Genomic DNA, 16,810 nt, shown 5'->3' on the forward strand with positions numbered 1-16,810 from the left:
AGTGTTGGATTTGGGTGATAACTGTCTAAAACTGTGGCGTGTTTTCACGTGTTTCTGTGTGTGTATGTGTGTGTGTGTGTGTGTGTGTGTGTGTGTTTATCTGTCTATTGTATTATTGTTTGTCTTAAACCTAAACAAGGGACTAAAGATGGAAATTCGCCCTCACATACAATTGTACATATTTAAATATATATGTTCATAAACATGAATATAAATATTTTCATTGTGTCAAAATCTAAAGAAAATTCTCCACTGCAAAACATACCGGAAAGCTAACGTTGTAAGCTAGTTTTCATTCATTCTTTTTCTGAACCATTTTATCCTCATTAGGCTCGCGGGGGGTGCTGAAACCCATCCCAGCTGAAGCCAGAAGCACATGTGAAACTGCAGCTTTACTGACTATTGCTACCTTCTGTTTTTTTTATTTTCCAGGGCATATATTTACCTCCAATATAAGCCGGCGTGCAGCTGAGGTGGTGTCAAGTGTCGTGGAGAAAATCCACTTGTCCACGCTTTGAAATTAGTTTCCTTTCAAAAAGCAGTCCGTGTTTTTGCAAAGGTGAGTTGACATTTAATTAATAAGCATTTAACGGTTTACCGCCTGGCCATTAACCAACAGGATCAAGGCTCAACTATACTGACAGTTTTACAGTCGTTATGTATACCAAAGAAAAGCATATTTCAACATTTTTAAAGCATTAAAAGTATATCAAACTAGAACTGCCCTAGTAGTGACGTTAAGCCAGTGAAATATTACCGGTTTTCCAACTATATGCTCAGTTCTTGACAAAAGTAAGCCATGAGTAGCAAATTACTACAATTCCGTATATTTAAAACACCGTATTTGTTGCTAAAAAAAATGATGACTGAAGGCTACGGCTTATATGGCACAAATTTGACTTGACATCCACGAACAAAACTGCAAGGTGAAAAGGATGAAACACTATAATGTATGAGAGAAATTGTAAAATTTGACCATTTTAAGGGTAAGGCTTATACGAGAGAAATCGTAAAATTCAACCATTTTTAGGGTACGGCTTATATGAGAGAAATTGAAATGAATGAATGATTGACTACTTGTGCTCCAGCACCCCACCACTCTTAACAATACAGATAATGTACGGATGTAGATTTTTTTACTCGTGTGTTTTTGTGGTACAAAACTGTAATTTCATATATTAGGCCAGGGATTTTGAGTATAATAGGTTTTTATTCCATATTAAAGAGCCTCATTATTTTCCACTTTTTAGTTAAATAGCCACCCTGATGAGACCTTGTCATTTTGGTGTTTTACCACTTGGGCCTGTTTGATGACTATTTGTTTTGGCAAGGAGTTGCCTAGCGGATACGGCCGCGCATAACATTTGTGGCTCATTAACGGTGTTAAAAACACACCATCCAATGGTGACTTGGATTCAAAAAACTGAATTTTTATATCATACAATTGATTGATTCTTGAAAATCCAAAACCCAGATGATCGAAAACCTCCAATGTGAATGGATGGAAGAGAATCAGTGACTCTCTGAACGACTCAGTGACTCTCTGAACGTCTCACTGACTCTCTGAACGACTCAGTGACTCTCTGAACGACTCTTTGTAGCGGATTCCTTCCTTGAAGTAAACAAGACATAGACATAAGAGTTTTTACTTGATGTATAAGGGCTTTGCGGATCACTGAAAAGTCTGGTCTGGGTCTACGTTTTTTGATCAGCTTCTCAAAGCAAGAAATGACACGTACTTGGTATCCAGGGAGCTAACATTTGCTAGGAAGTGACATGTTAGCCTTTTAGCTGAGCTAGCCAGCTGGCTCACTTGTTTCGCTTCATTGAACATGGTTTTTCTTGCGTGTCCTTAGCAATACTACAAATGAAATAGTTTTCCCGAAACTCTTTCTAAAGTAGTTTAGTTTGCACAATTCATGGCAGAAGGGTTTCATCCTGGCAGCTTGAAAAGACAATGTCGACACCAGACATTTTTGTCTTGGCGGAATAAGAGCAGATAATACTACCCAAATGACTACAAAATGCACTCTGTTTGCTTTTTGGTCGCAGGCATATCATCAATATATAAAAGGGAAGTCGTTTGTTTGGCAGACACGTACGCCCACCTTGGCCATTGAACTGCCAAATGTCTGGAGTTAAAGTACATATTCTAAATTCATTGGAAGGGTAAGAGCCAAAGAAATGAATGGGCTTCACAGACTTGTGATTTGAGTCATCAGTGAGTTGGAAAATCATTTGATGGGAGTTTTAAGAGAGTCCCAAGTATTTTCTAAAGTGAAGTTGAATCACAAGGTTATGGCAAGTCAAGTCGGGTCAGTATCCAAGGTCAAGTAATGAGATTGTTGATTCAAGACAAGCTGAATAAGAAGAATGGGTGCTCGGACGTTTGGTCGCTGGTCTTTTGGTCGCTGGTCTTTTGGTCGCTGGTCTTTTGGTCGCCGGTCTTTTGGTCGCCGGTCTTTTGGTCGCCGGTCTTTTGGTCGCCGGTCTTTTGGTCGCCGGTCTTTTGGACGCCGGTCTTTTGGTCGCCGGTCTTTTGGACGCCGGTCTTTTGGACGCCGGTCTTTTGGACGCCGGTCTTTTGGTCGCCGGTCTTTTGGTCGCCGGTCAAACGGTGACAAAGAATTTACTGTTGAAACCAGCTCTCAAAATTATATTCATGAGAGATAGTTTAATATCTAAGAGAGACAGTTTGATATCTAAGTACTGTTTAACATTTAAGTACTGTTTAATATCTAAGTACTGTTTAATATCCAAGTACTGTTTAATATCTAAGTACTGTTTATCATCTAAGTACTGTTTAATATCCAAGTACTGTTTAATATCTAAGTACATTTCACTGGTGACCAGAAGACCCGCAACCAAAAGGGACCAATAGACTGATGTCATGATTTGAGCATATTTTAATATAGCATGTCAGCAAGCAATGTACCCAGACAGTCAAGCTGTCAGCGTCATACAGTGACGTCAACATAATCTTGGATTTAGTGCATACTTATTGGACACTGAGTACACTTTGTAGAACATTTTAGACTTTTCCGTGCTCCTTATGTGAGTAAATATGTGCCCCTTGTATTTGTATGTTTTATTTTGTTTACTTATTGCTTAAGGGAGAGATGTCACTGTATGACTGCCTGGGTACATTGCTTGCTGACACGCTATATTTATACAAAGAAAAGGCTTAAAGCATGACGATGATGCTATTTTCTTCTACTACTTATGACCGATACAATACGGATTAGAGCCAAAATGGATAAAACAATCATTTTTACAAAAAAACATATTTAAAAAAAAAAAAATCCCATGCAAAAGTTGTTATAACTTAAAATGATCCAAAAAAGTATTAAAAATAAGTTGACAGGTATTGTAATCATAAATAAGGGATTAGCAATTGACCGAGGTTGACAGGTATTCAACATGTCAATCAAAATAATAGACTCTTATAGTAACATTTTGCTTTATATTATTTAAAATGCACCTTTATTCTGAATGGAGGGAAAATATGGTAAGCCCTAAATTTGAAACTAGAAAATAACTGGTGGTCCAGTGATCATTGGTTAGAAAACCACTGTAGTTGAACTTGTATTCTTTTCTGTACTGGTGTTAAATAAGCTTGACTATCACATCAACGTGGCATTCCGTAGAAGAGGCCAGTGTCCTTGCTACGATATACTAAACAAGTAGTATTCTATACGCTCGGCTGGCAGACGGACGTCTCACTTATCTCAAGGCCGACACTCGGGAAAGAAAAGTCATGAGGTGCCATCAATCTCCATCACACATGAATGTGTATGTGTGTTTTTGTGTGTTTTTGTGTGTGTGTGTGCAAGAGACCAAATCCGACAGTTTGTCAACGTCAATGATCGGTGAATACAGTAAAAGCTATAAAATAGGGTACATCCATTTCTCGGTTGTTGGACATTTTTCGCCATCGTAAACATTATAAAATGGAAAAGTTTCAAGGTTAAACATGTTAGTGGGGAAAAATAAGATGGGTGATGTGGATATAACGCAAGAAAATGTGGGTGATATGGTCATTTATTTCAAAATAGAGAAAATATAAACAGAGGGAACGGTAAGCAAAATTTAGGTTGATGTCTTTGAATGAAATTTAAGAGGAAAATGAACCGGATTTTGCATAAAATGTGAAAAAATATCACTTGTGCCTGCCATTGGTCAATTAGGGCGCCTCCATTTTACCTAGAGATGACAAACTAGAGTACTACAGACAGGTTGTACTGCTCACATGACCTCCCTTTTAATAATTTTTCTTAAGATTTTCCCTTCAAAGTAAAACATTTGTACTCCTTATTGCATAAAACATGAAAAACTCACTTGTACCTGCCATTGGTCGATCAGGCTGCCGCCATCTTACCTTGGGATGACAAACTAGACCGCTACAGACACAATTCCTGGTTGTACTGCTCACATGACCTCCTTTTTGATGATTTTTCTTAAGATTTTCCCTTCAAAGTAAAACATTTGTACTCCCTATTAAACCCATTAATATGGAAGTGAAAATTGTGAACCGGGGGGCGGCTTATATGCGAGAAATTATAGAATTCAATGATTTTAAGGTAGTTTTAAGGGTACAGCTTATACGCAGATGCGGCTAATATGCGAGAAAATACAGTAAATTTAAAGTTGAACAGTTTTATATAAATTGGAGTTAAAAAAGGGCATTTTGACATGTTATTTTTCACTCTACAAATACAAAGAATCAGATTACAACTCATTATAGCAAATAAAAAAAATCTAGTGACTTGTAGTGGACTCTTATGTAAAGAAAATGTGATCTGGACAGCTACTCTGTATTTTGTGTATATTTATATACAACATATAATAATCCTACGTGTGTTGTCACAAACATTACTGATGTTCTTTTCCAAGCAGTCATTTTTTATGGCTAATTCCGATTTTTGTATATCAGAGCTTTTTTTTTCTTTTATATGACGCCTACAAAAGGCTGTTGAAAGCCTATAGGCTGCATTTACAAAAGACTTCAATAGACAGTGCACTGATCTAATGGGGATCTAATGGGAATGGTGATCATGTAATGGAATATTATTTGGCCTGAAGTGAAGATGAAAGGCGCAACATGAAACGTTGTTTCAGCTGTCGCTGAGAGAGGGAGCTTCACTGGCCACACAGCATCATACCGTATCACGCCGTATCCCACGCCATATCCCACCATGTTACACCAGATTACACAGCACGGGGATGTAAAGCTGAAACCAACGTGATGAGATGACCCACGCGTGTTGATAAAAGTGGAATAATTCAAGCAAAAAGCAGTAAGGAACCAAAAGAAGATTTTTAGCGGCTAATATGCTATCAGTTTTTACCCGGAGAAAATCCATATAGGCCCAGAGAAGAACAGGTAAACTAACATACATAGAAAGGTTGGAATCTAGCGGAGATTGAACCCTTGACCTCAGAACTGTAAGGCGTTATTTGGGCTAAAAAGTTTTCAAATGGGCAGATCGGCAGATGAGTGGTTAAGGCAGACATGGGCAAACTATGGCCCACGGGCCACATCCGGCCCACTAGGCATTTTAATCCGGCCCGCCAATGTTGTCCAAATATGTTTTTTTTTCCCAAAGATGGCGCCATCACGCAGAAGCCAGTGGCAGTAGCTGTGTCCACTCTTATTTGTTTTTGGTGTTTTACAGCCCTTCTATTTTTGTTTAAATGACATTTTAATATTTCTTGATACATTCCTTTTGACTTGACTTTGTACTTTATACTTTTTTCTTTAATGATGAGTGATGAGTATCTTAATACTTAGTCCTTTTTTTCTGTTTATGTTTTATATGAACTGTTAACGGATGCACTTTTTTATTTGTATCCTATCTTGTGCTGACCCCGCCCATCTGTCAAAAATTTTAAAGTCAATGTGGCCCCCGGGCCTGAAAAGTTTGCCCACCCCTGAGGTCGTAGGTTCGATCCCTGGTCAGTCCACACATTGTGGAGTTTGCCTTTTCTCCCCAGGATTTCATAGGTTTTCTCCAGGTACTCCCGTTTACCTCCACATCCCCAAAACATGCCTGCTAAGCTAAATTACCCTAAATTGCCTCTAGCTATGATTGGTTGTCCTTTGTATCCTTGTGCCCTGCAATTGGCTGGCCACCAATTCCCTTGTAACTCTGCCCATACTTTGCCAGGATAGGCTCAGTCACCCCCAAGACCTGCAAAAAATGCAAAAAACCCATAAAAACAAGTATGAGATCTGTAATTTGTCTCAAAACATCTTCTTCGAGCCAAAATGGCGACCCATTCCTACCCAAAGTTCCCAAAAAATGCTCGTATTAGAATATCTCAAATCCAATAACTGTACCCCAAACTTAAATCCTAATCTAAATGACTCACCCACATTCTTTTCCAACCATCTTTCCTCCATATAACAGCTGTTCTTACATCTTTGAAGTTTTCCCCTTAGCAGGGGAAGGAAGCACTTCTGAAGAGGATCCACATGAATCCGTGTGGTCTACAGGAACCACTCAAACAATATTAAGTCAGACAATCACATGAAAGGGAATGAAATGTCTACAATGGAGGTCAGAAGTTGCCTTTAGATCTTTTCAACATGTACAATCTGGCCAGGTAGCCTTACACGCATGCATAATAATTCTGCATAAACGCCGTGTGGAGCCACTTCATTCTTATCTCGCCTTTGCTCAACAGGCTCCCGAAAGAAAGAGCCTTGGTGAGTCTTTGCCAAGAATCTTCCTGAATTTCCTTAATGGGCGAAAGAGAGAAAAAAACACGACTTTTTGGCAGATGATAAGAGCAGACGCTCATCGAGCTGGAGCTGCTTCACTCCACTTTTTTTTAGACAGGACTGCTGTTATGCATTTAACACGACGGTCTCCTTTAGTGAAAAATCCTGTCGCTACAGCCTTCTTTGAAAAGGAACTTCAAACGCATATTCAATAAAATCAGTGATCTTGCTGTTCGCTGTATTTAGGGATCAAGACCTGACATTAAAATGTAATAGGGTGAAGGTGTAGATCACTTTTTGGCTTATTTGTTATGCTTATTAATGGACAAGGGTGGGTTTATCAATTTTTATCTATGTTTTGACTGATTCGTTTATGATAGACAATTGTATTTTTGTTGCACGCAGGTAATGAAATTACGTAAAAACACTTTTAGGTCATTTTGTGACCCAGAGGTAACAAAATTACCTAAAAACACAATTTTAGGTCATTTTGTTAACCACCCATAGTTAGCGAAACGACATAAAAAGACAATTTTAGGTCATTTTGTGAGCCATGGGCAACAAAATGACCTAAAAACACTTTTTATTGTCATTTTGTTACCCACGGGTAAAAAAAATAACCTAAAAACACACTTTTGGTTCATTTTTTTAACCAGAGGTCACACGATGACCTAAACTCGCAATTTTAGTTGATTTTGTTACCCACTGGTAACAAAAATACCTGAAAAAAACACAATTTTAGTTGATTTTGTAACCCACTAGTAACAAAACAACCTTTAAACACAATTTTGGGTCATTTTGTTACCCATTGACGGGTATCAAAATGACCTAAAACACAATTTTAGGTCATTTTGTGACCCATAGGTAACTAAACAACCTAAAAACACAATTTTTATGGTCATTTTGTTACCCATAAGTAACAAAACCACCAAAAAAAAACACAATTTTAGATAATTTGTGAGCCACTGGTAACAAAATGACCTAAAACAACAATTTTAGGTCATTTTGTTAACAATAAGTAACAAAACAACCTAATAACACATTTTCTTGATCATTTTGTTACCCACAGGTAGTAAAACAAGCAAAAAATACAATTTTGGGATCATTTTATTACCCACGGGTAACAAAACAACATAAAAACAATTATAAAGGAATCAGGAAAAACATAGATAACTACAAGAAGGCAAAATGAACTTAATACAATGAATCCATTGTCATGTCGACAGAATAAAAGAATATATTTATTTATTTATGTATATACATACACACATTATTAGCCTTTATTATATTCTGATATATGCAATTCGCTATGTGTAGCAATGTAATGCTTGTTTGTACAAGAGCAGGCCACAGTCTAATGAGCTACTCATTGCTCATTATAACATAAATAGCCTACTAATTGTTGTCGTGCAGCATTTTACAGCACTGCAGATAAAAACCACATCATTTGTGTCACAGACTTAATCGCGTGGGTTATTCCGGGAGGCCTTAATTTATACGACACCCTCGTTTGGCCCCTCCTAGGGGTGCCTTGACATAACGCCGTAAGTCAGCGATGACGCTAACAACAGCCACGGGCCGCCGGTCAGCTCTGTTTTTAGATAACTGTGGAAAGGCTCGGAAGGCGTGTGTATATATGTGTGTATGTGGTTGTTGTTGTTGTTGATGTCACTGGTTTGCTATTAAGCGCTTTGTTTACAGCCCCGGGGTGGCCAGCGGTGAGCCAAGATAAATAAGCTTCTTGGGACGTCGTACGCTGTTGCTTTAAGATTGCATTGCAATGATGGAGGAGTTTTTATCTCCCTTCTTTTTGTGTTTGTATTTTTTTTTCAGGCCTAATAAACATGTTAACACGCCACATTTGACAGAGCTTATATAGACAACCATTTTTTTTCTTTCTCTTTTTTTTATTTATTTTTTTTAAGGAACTTATGGGGATTGGTGTTGTTTTTAAACATTAATTTATTCATTTTTGGGGCTGTTTTGTTCTTGATAGGGTCTTGAATTATTGGGGTCCATAACATAGTCTAATTCTGTTTTTATCTTTAATTAAATTGTTTATAAAAAATTAAAACATTTAAAAAAATACAATGAGTAAAAATGACAAATGTCTAGCTCAGCACCTTAAATTAAATTGTTTATAACAATTAAAAAAAACATTCAAAAAATACAATAATGAGTAAAAATGACTATTGGCTAGCTCAGCACCTTGAGGCAATAATAAATCTAGAATCAATTAATGTAATCAACCCTGAGATTAAAAAAATAATTAAAAAATCCAGGAATTGATATGTATAATCACATATTTTATTTTGGAAATGTCGACAAATAGCAGAAAAGTAGCGGCTTTATTTCGCCAATTGATTCATCTCGAGGCACCATTGCTCAATGGTCGAGTATTCGCTCCCCAACCTGAAGGCCTTGGGTTCGATTACCCAACGTTGTTCAAAATACTTCACTTTTACTGTTTGTTTTATTGTACTTTTTGCAATTTGTACTCCAAATTCTTCACAGTTCGGTACTATGACGTAGAAAGATTGTTTGTCGACACGTGGCCTCCGATTGGCTGGCAATCAGGTTCATGTTTGACCCCCTGCCATCTTGTTTTTAGCCAGGTTAGGCCCGAACAAAACCACAACTTGTCTCAAGATAAGAACTTGATGGATTTTTTTAAAGTATACTCCAGAATACATTATGTTACTGGACTTTTTGGCTATGGTCGAAAGTTAATTGAACACGTGTCCTTGGTCGTTGAGTTAAATGAAGGCAAGGGTGCGCTCCTTTGGCCTGGCACAAAGAAGATTAGAAGCTAATTAGGCCACAAGTTGAGGGAATAAGGCTTTGTAATGTCATGAAAGGGGGCTGTCAGTCAAGGCTGATGTACTCGTGTCATCCTAAGGATTATCAAGAAAAGGTTCAAAATGGGATCTTATGAAGAAGCATTCTTGTCATCTGGTGGTGCATGATCATGTTCCGACGCCACTGACGATGATAGATGTTGAATTCATTTTTGAACGTTTCAGTAGTCAAGTTAATCGTTAAAAAAGTGTTTCCTGCTATTGATCATTGATGATATTGACTATGTACTGACTCTACACTGACTTTACGTACTGACTCTACACTGACTTTACGTGCTGACTCTTTGTACTGACTCTCTACATACTGACTCTCTACATTCTGACTCTCTACATTCTGACTCTCTACCCTGACTCTCTACATACTGACTCTCTACATACTGACTCTCTACATACTGACTCTCTACATACTGACTCTCTACGTACTGACTCTCTACGTACTGACTCTCTACGTACTGACTCTCTACGTACTGACTCTCTACGTACTGACTCTCTACGTACTGACTCTCTACGTACTGACTCTCTACGCACTGACTCTCTACGCACTGACTCTCTACGCACTGACTCTCTACGCACTGACTCTCTACGCACTGACTCTCTACGCACTGACTCTCTACGCACTGACTCTCTACGCACTGACTCTCTACGCACTGACTCTCTACGCACTGACTCTCTACGCACTGACTCTCTACGCACTGACTCTCTACGCACTGACTCTCTACGCACTGACTCTCTACGCACTGACTCTCTACGCACTGACTCTCTACGCACTGACTCTCTACGCACTGACTCTACGCACTGACACACTACACTAAATAAATAATTCAATCATTATTGGAAATCTAAGCACATAATTTCAAACGTTCTCTAAAATTCCTACCTTCCAGTAGAAAAGGAATCATACAAATAAAAAGTCGGACAAAATTAACAAAATAAAACTAAACATGGAAGAACGTACACTGACAAATAGGCAAACATTACTTACGGAAACAGGAAAACAATACTCCCACACAACACGCCAAAACACAGGGTTTATATACACAGACATGGTTTGATGACAAATCACAAACACCTGACTCACGCTAGCCAAGAGGAACTCATCATACAAATCCCACAGACAGGACACACCAGGAAAACACACCCATCCAACAACGTGCATAACATGACAAAAATACCTTGCTAAATTATAAACTCCATATCCCTAAATACTTCATAATCACGCATACTCTAATGAATCATTACAGCCAATTGTTGCATTACATTGAGAGTAGTTTAAAGAAATTAATTTCAAATGTAGTCAACCGTGGCCAATAGCTCACCTTATTAAGGATTGCAATTCCTCATATTAAGCAAAAAATAAAAACGTAAAAAATGCAACACGGGATATATTTACTCACATAAGGTGGATTTAAGAGTCTAAAATGGTCTCCAAAGTGGACAGGGTGCCCAATTAGTATGCACTAAATTCAAAATCCAGTTGATGTCGCTGTATGACTGTCTAGGTACATTGCTTGCTGACACGCTATATTTATACAGTCAAAAGGCTTAAAGCATGATCCCAATGCTATTTTCTTCTGCTAATTATGACCGAGACAATCCGTATTAGAGCCAAAACGGATAAAACTAAATCATTTTCACAAAAAAACATACTTTTTAAAAACACTAATTTCCCATACGAACGTTGTTATAATTTAAAATGATCAGAAAAAGTATAAAAACAAAAGTTGACAAGTATGGATACGTTTTATTAAGCAGTAAAACCATAACATTTGTGTCTCAATCACATTTTTATGACATTTATATTGCTTTTAAGGACTTGTGAACAACCTGCCACATGACCATTATGAGTATATTTTAGTTTTCAACGTTAAAAAAGCCGTCCAAAACCACTCACATGACAGCGTGCATCGGCCTCCATCAACAAGCGTTTCCCTCTGTGGCTTCCTATGGAAAATCCAATTTTACACACCAAGGCCTTTTGGAGATGACTTTCCACACCGAGCGCTCCACTTTTATGAAGACATTGTGATTTTATTAAGCAGTAAATACAGTTCTGTGTCACGTGCTATGCAAAGATTCCCATTGAGGATCTGTGGGGCAGTTAAATGGCGGCACTTAACGCCAAAACATCACGGATAGAAGAGTAGATGAGTCTAGTTTTTTTGGTGATCGGGCACCCGCGAAGTAAAATGTCCATTCCATGATCCGTGAAAGCCGTTATTTTCCTCATACTTCGATTTAGTGTATATTTTTCCAGGTAATTGTGGAAGTGAAATGTCCCGAGTCTGGTGATAAAGAGCACAAAAGATATTTTTTTTCATAGTTTAGATCGTAAAGTTGCTGGTGATGTAACGTTGGGGTGAGTGACTTTTTTTTAACGAATTATATGCTCAAAGGTACGTCATTTTTAGCTTGTCCTTGACCTTGGGAGTTTTTATTTTAGTCGCATTTTATGCATTTTTTACAGTGTGGTAATGTGTAAATCGGCATTTTTAATGATGTAAAATATGTATTGATTGACGAAGAATATTGTTATTTAAGACATTTTTTCTATGCAGTATGAATATTATTAATTCAAGTCATGTTTTTATATCTAATGGGAAATAATAGGAAAATGACTAACCATATTTTTATCAAAGTAAACTTCAAAAATGAATAAATAAGTAAAATAAAAACATTCCTTTCCAGGTCACATTAAGTGTTTTTAAAATAAAACATTTTTTTTCTGATTTTGGTAGACGTTAAATTTAATGTAAAATTGAGAAAAAAAAGAAACAAAAAATACCAATATTTTTTTTTTAAATACAAATAAATATCTTGTCTATTTAACAAGGCAAACTTTAAAAAAAAAATACATAAAATAATAAAAAAACATCTTTTCAGTTCACATATTGTTTTTAAAATAGTGTATTTTTTGGAGTATTTTAGATATGTCAAATTCAACAAGTGTAAGATTATTATATGCGGGAAAATACATCTTATATGCCAGGAAATACGTGTTATATGCCAGAAAATATGTCTTGTATGCCAGAAAATACAACTTATATGCAAGAAAATGTCTTATATGCCAGAAAATATGTCTTATTTGCAAGAAAATACGGCTTATATGCGAGAAAATACGGCTTATTTGTCAGAAAATACGGCTTATGAGAAAATACGTCTTATATGCGAGAAAATACGTCTTATATGCGAGACAATACACCTAATATGTGAGAAAATACGTCTTATATACCAGAATATACGTTTTATATGCCAGAAAATATGGCTTATATGCCAGAAAATACAACTTATATGCAAGAAAATGTCTTATATGCCAGAAAATATGTCTTATTTGCAAGAAAATACGGCTTATATGCGAGAAAATATGGCTTATTTGTCAGAAAATACGGCTTATGAGAAAATACGTCTTATATGCGAGAAAATACGTCTTACATGCGAGACAATACACCTAATATGCGAGAAAATACCTCTTATATACCAGAATATATGTCTTATATGCCAGAAAATATGGCTTATATGCCAGAAAATACGGCTTATATGCGAAAAAATACGGTTTATATGCCAGAAAATACGTCTTATATGCCAGAAAATACGGTAAGCCCATAGAACGGTCCATTCTGGTTCAGTTGCATCAAAAGGGGGCGTGTCCAGGCTGAAAAATTCTACTATAAAAGCCTGACTTTATAAAATATAATACTTTTATTAATTGTAGCAAGATTGATTTGCCCCGAACCCTTCTGAAAAAATCCCTGTATGTTAATTCACCATAGTTTTACATAAAAAAAGAGAGTTTGAGTCAATTAAATTCCAAATTTGTCGAATTTAGAGTCGAGCGGCATCCCATCACGGACTCTACCTGGCGCATAAAATGAGTGGCGATAATCGCTCATTATGATGCGCCACAACTTTCCCTGTTTTCATCAGTCCATTCTTGAGATGAAAAGAGGTGCGAAGAATGATGGCTTACAAAAAAAACGAGAAAAAAAAGAAGCCTTTCATATTCTTTTGTGAGAAGGAAGTCAATTAAGAGGTCCCAAAAGGACCCTTTAAATCCTTATGAAGAAGGCGGCTGATGAAAGAGGCAGAGGTTATAAATATTTCAGGTAATTTTGTTATCTATTCATCCATTCTTTTCACATCCAGAGTCAGCAGTCTCGCTCATTATCTCACAGCCGGATTGTTCGACATTGGCACTACCGGAATAAAAAAATAGAAGAAGAAGAAGAACGCAATGTGTGTTCTCATGTAAATAAGTCGCAGTTTTGTTCTTTCCATGCCAATGATTGATGAGTATTTAGCAAACATGAGGAAAAAATATGATATTGGGGAAAGTGTGTGTGTTGTGTATATAATTGTGGATTTGTATGATGTGGGAATAGGTAATTTAATTTTAAAATGGTGGTTATATTTAATACTTTACTTAAGGAATGAAGAATTTAATATGATTTTTGAAGGCTAGGTTTATAGGTAATGTTTTTTTTCATTTATGAATGAAAGTATATGATAAAGATTAAAAAAAAATATTAATAATAATGGTGAGTAAGGTGAGAGTCCACTACATATTTTGGTGGTTTAATTGGGTCATTTTTTTTAAATTTTAAGGATTTGCTAATTGTTTTTAATCTTGAATATACCTTCTTGAATTTGTTAAATAGATGAAATATTCTGGAAGTTGATTTTTTTGGTGTTTTTTGTTTATTTTTTATAAGCCGTATTTTCTCGCATATAAGCCGTACTTTCTCGCATAGAAGCCGTACTTTCTCGCATAAAAGCCGTATTTCCTGGCATATAAGCCGTATTTTCTGGCATATAAGCCGTATTTTCTGGCATATAAGCCGTATTTTCTGGCATATAAGCCGTATTTTCTGGCATGTAAGCCGTATTTTCTGGCATGTAAGCCGTACTTCTCGCATATAAGCCGTACTTTCTCGCATATAAGCCGTACTTTCTCGCATATAAGCCGTACTTTCTCGCATATAAGCCGTACTTTCTCGCATATAAGCCGTACTTTCTCGCATATAAGCCGTACTTTCTCGCATATAAGCCGTATTTTCTCGCATATAAGCCGTATTTTCTCGCATATAAGCCGTATTTTCTCGTATATAAGCCGTATTTTCTCGCATGTAAGCCGTATTTTCTCGCATATAAGCTCTCTTTATTCCTAAAAAAGATGAAGGCTGAATCAAGGGTACGGCTTATATGCGCACAAATTAGGCTTTCTTAAGATTCTCCCTTCAAAGTAAAACATCTGTACTCCCTATTAAAGCCATGAATATGGGGGTAAAACTGTGAATCAGGGGGCGGCTTATACGAGAGAAATTGTAAAACTCAACGATTTTAAGACAATTTAAGGGTGCGACTTATACACGAATTGGTGATAAGCCAATCACAAGGAACGCTCACACTCGTACCTAGGGCCAATTTAGAGTAACCAATCAGCCTACCATGCATGTATTTGCAATATGGGAAGAAACCGGACTACCCCAACAAAACCCACACATTCTCTGAGATACCCTGCAAACACCACACAGCTGAACCAACATAGATTTGAACCCAATTCCCTAACATTAAAGCCGATGCACTAACCACCCACCCATCAGGCCGCAGTATTAACTTTACTTTCAATGGGAGTTCCCATTGGCTGAAACTTTCTTCTTTGGGGACATAAGGCGGACACTATGTACTCCCTTTAGTTTAAAGCACATCAACTTTTGCATCCACGAGTAGCACACGCAGTAATAAACAAGAATGTTTTGTCGACGGAGACTTGACGAAGACTGGGAGGGGAATTGAGGGGTGCCGGAGTGGAGTGGAGGAGTGGTGGGGTGTCCAATGAATATGCCTTCTACTATTGTGCCTCTGTTATGACCGTTCTAATGAGATCTTTAGAGATTTGGGCCTCTTTCGTTCAATCGTGTCTTGCCTCGACACAAAAAATTCAGTCCTCGGACTCACCGGCTCGGGTGGATGGATGTATTTGTTCCACATAAAAATGCCATCAGTCAATTACTATTTTTTTTCTTTTTTTCGGAATGTATTCTTAAAGGCTAGTTGGTTTTCACATGATGATTTATATGCTGTTGTGTATTGTGAAGGAGAAGTTTATTCTTTCCTTAGGGAGGGATAAAAGGAGCTAAACTAAACTTTTCTACACCAAAAAAAAATAAGTAAATGTGAATGTTTAAATGCAACTTTGGAAAAGACCATTTTAGATATAATATTTAGATTTTTTTTTTGAATGAATGATTTAAAATAACTGGATTAAAAGCCACGAATATTCCGTTTTTTTTAGATCTGTTCATTTTAGCTTATTTTAAATATATTTTTAGATTTTACCAAATGATTTTTGAACTAAAAGCACAGAAAAATGATTAAAAAAATGTCAATTATTGATTTAAGAGGGGGGAAATCAGGAAATATAATATACTTCTATACTCATTCATACATACATTTTAATTTGATCCTAAAACAGAAAGTCCGCACTCATCATTTACTTTCCCAGGCCACAGAAAATGATGCTTTGCCAGCAGGGATGTTTTAGAAACTGTGTCAAAGTGGCGGCCCGGGGGCCAAATCTGGCCCGCTACATTATTTTGTGTGGCCCGGGAAAGTAAATCATGAGTGCTGACTTTCTGTTTTATGATCAAATTAAAATGAAGAGTATAGATGTATATTACATTTCCGGATTTTTACCCCTTTTCAATGAATAATTTGAATTTTTTAATCTATTTTTTGTGTTTTTAGTTCAAAAATGGTATTGTAAAATCTAAAAAATATATTTAGGTAATGTTATTGTTAGTGTTGTTGTTAGTGTTAGAGTTACAAGTGTTGTTTTTACCATATTTTGCTGTTTAATATACCCGGGTATATTAAATTTTTTTTTTTTTTTGAGCCTCCCGTTTGTGTGCCATTTAATATACCCCTGCCGTTTAATATATCCGGGTATAATACATAATTTTTGATTTTTTGAGCCTCCCGTTTGTGCGCCATTTAATATACTATATTTATTAAATAGGGGGGTTAAACAAAGTGCAAAATATGATACCATATTTTTATGCTTTAAGCATGATATGCTCAATCACAGTCCCTTTCCACATGTAAAATATAGCGTGTCAGCAAGCAATATACTTTGCGTTTACGTCACCACCGAAACTTGTGGATTCCTACAAAATGTTCTATGGCCAAAAAAAAAAAAAAAAACATTGTCTCTAAAAACATGCATTTTACAAAT

The 16,810-nt window shown here is 36.7% G+C and overlaps 1 long non-coding RNA gene across 1 annotated transcript in view; it reads left to right on the plus strand.

The window, feature by feature from the left end:
* The first annotated feature begins 433 nt into the window (after nt 1–433).
* Nucleotides 434–16,810, plus strand: part of LOC144194537 (uncharacterized) — a 60,411-nt gene continuing 44,034 nt past the window's right edge. The window contains exon 1 of the long non-coding RNA XR_013325912.1: nt 434–559. This is a non-coding gene — a long non-coding RNA (uncharacterized LOC144194537). The remainder of the gene's footprint in view (nt 560–16,810) is intronic.

This window comes from Stigmatopora nigra, chromosome 3 (genome assembly GCF_051989575.1).
Source record: "Stigmatopora nigra isolate UIUO_SnigA chromosome 3, RoL_Snig_1.1, whole genome shotgun sequence".
NCBI lineage: Eukaryota > Metazoa > Chordata > Actinopteri > Syngnathiformes > Syngnathidae > Stigmatopora > Stigmatopora nigra.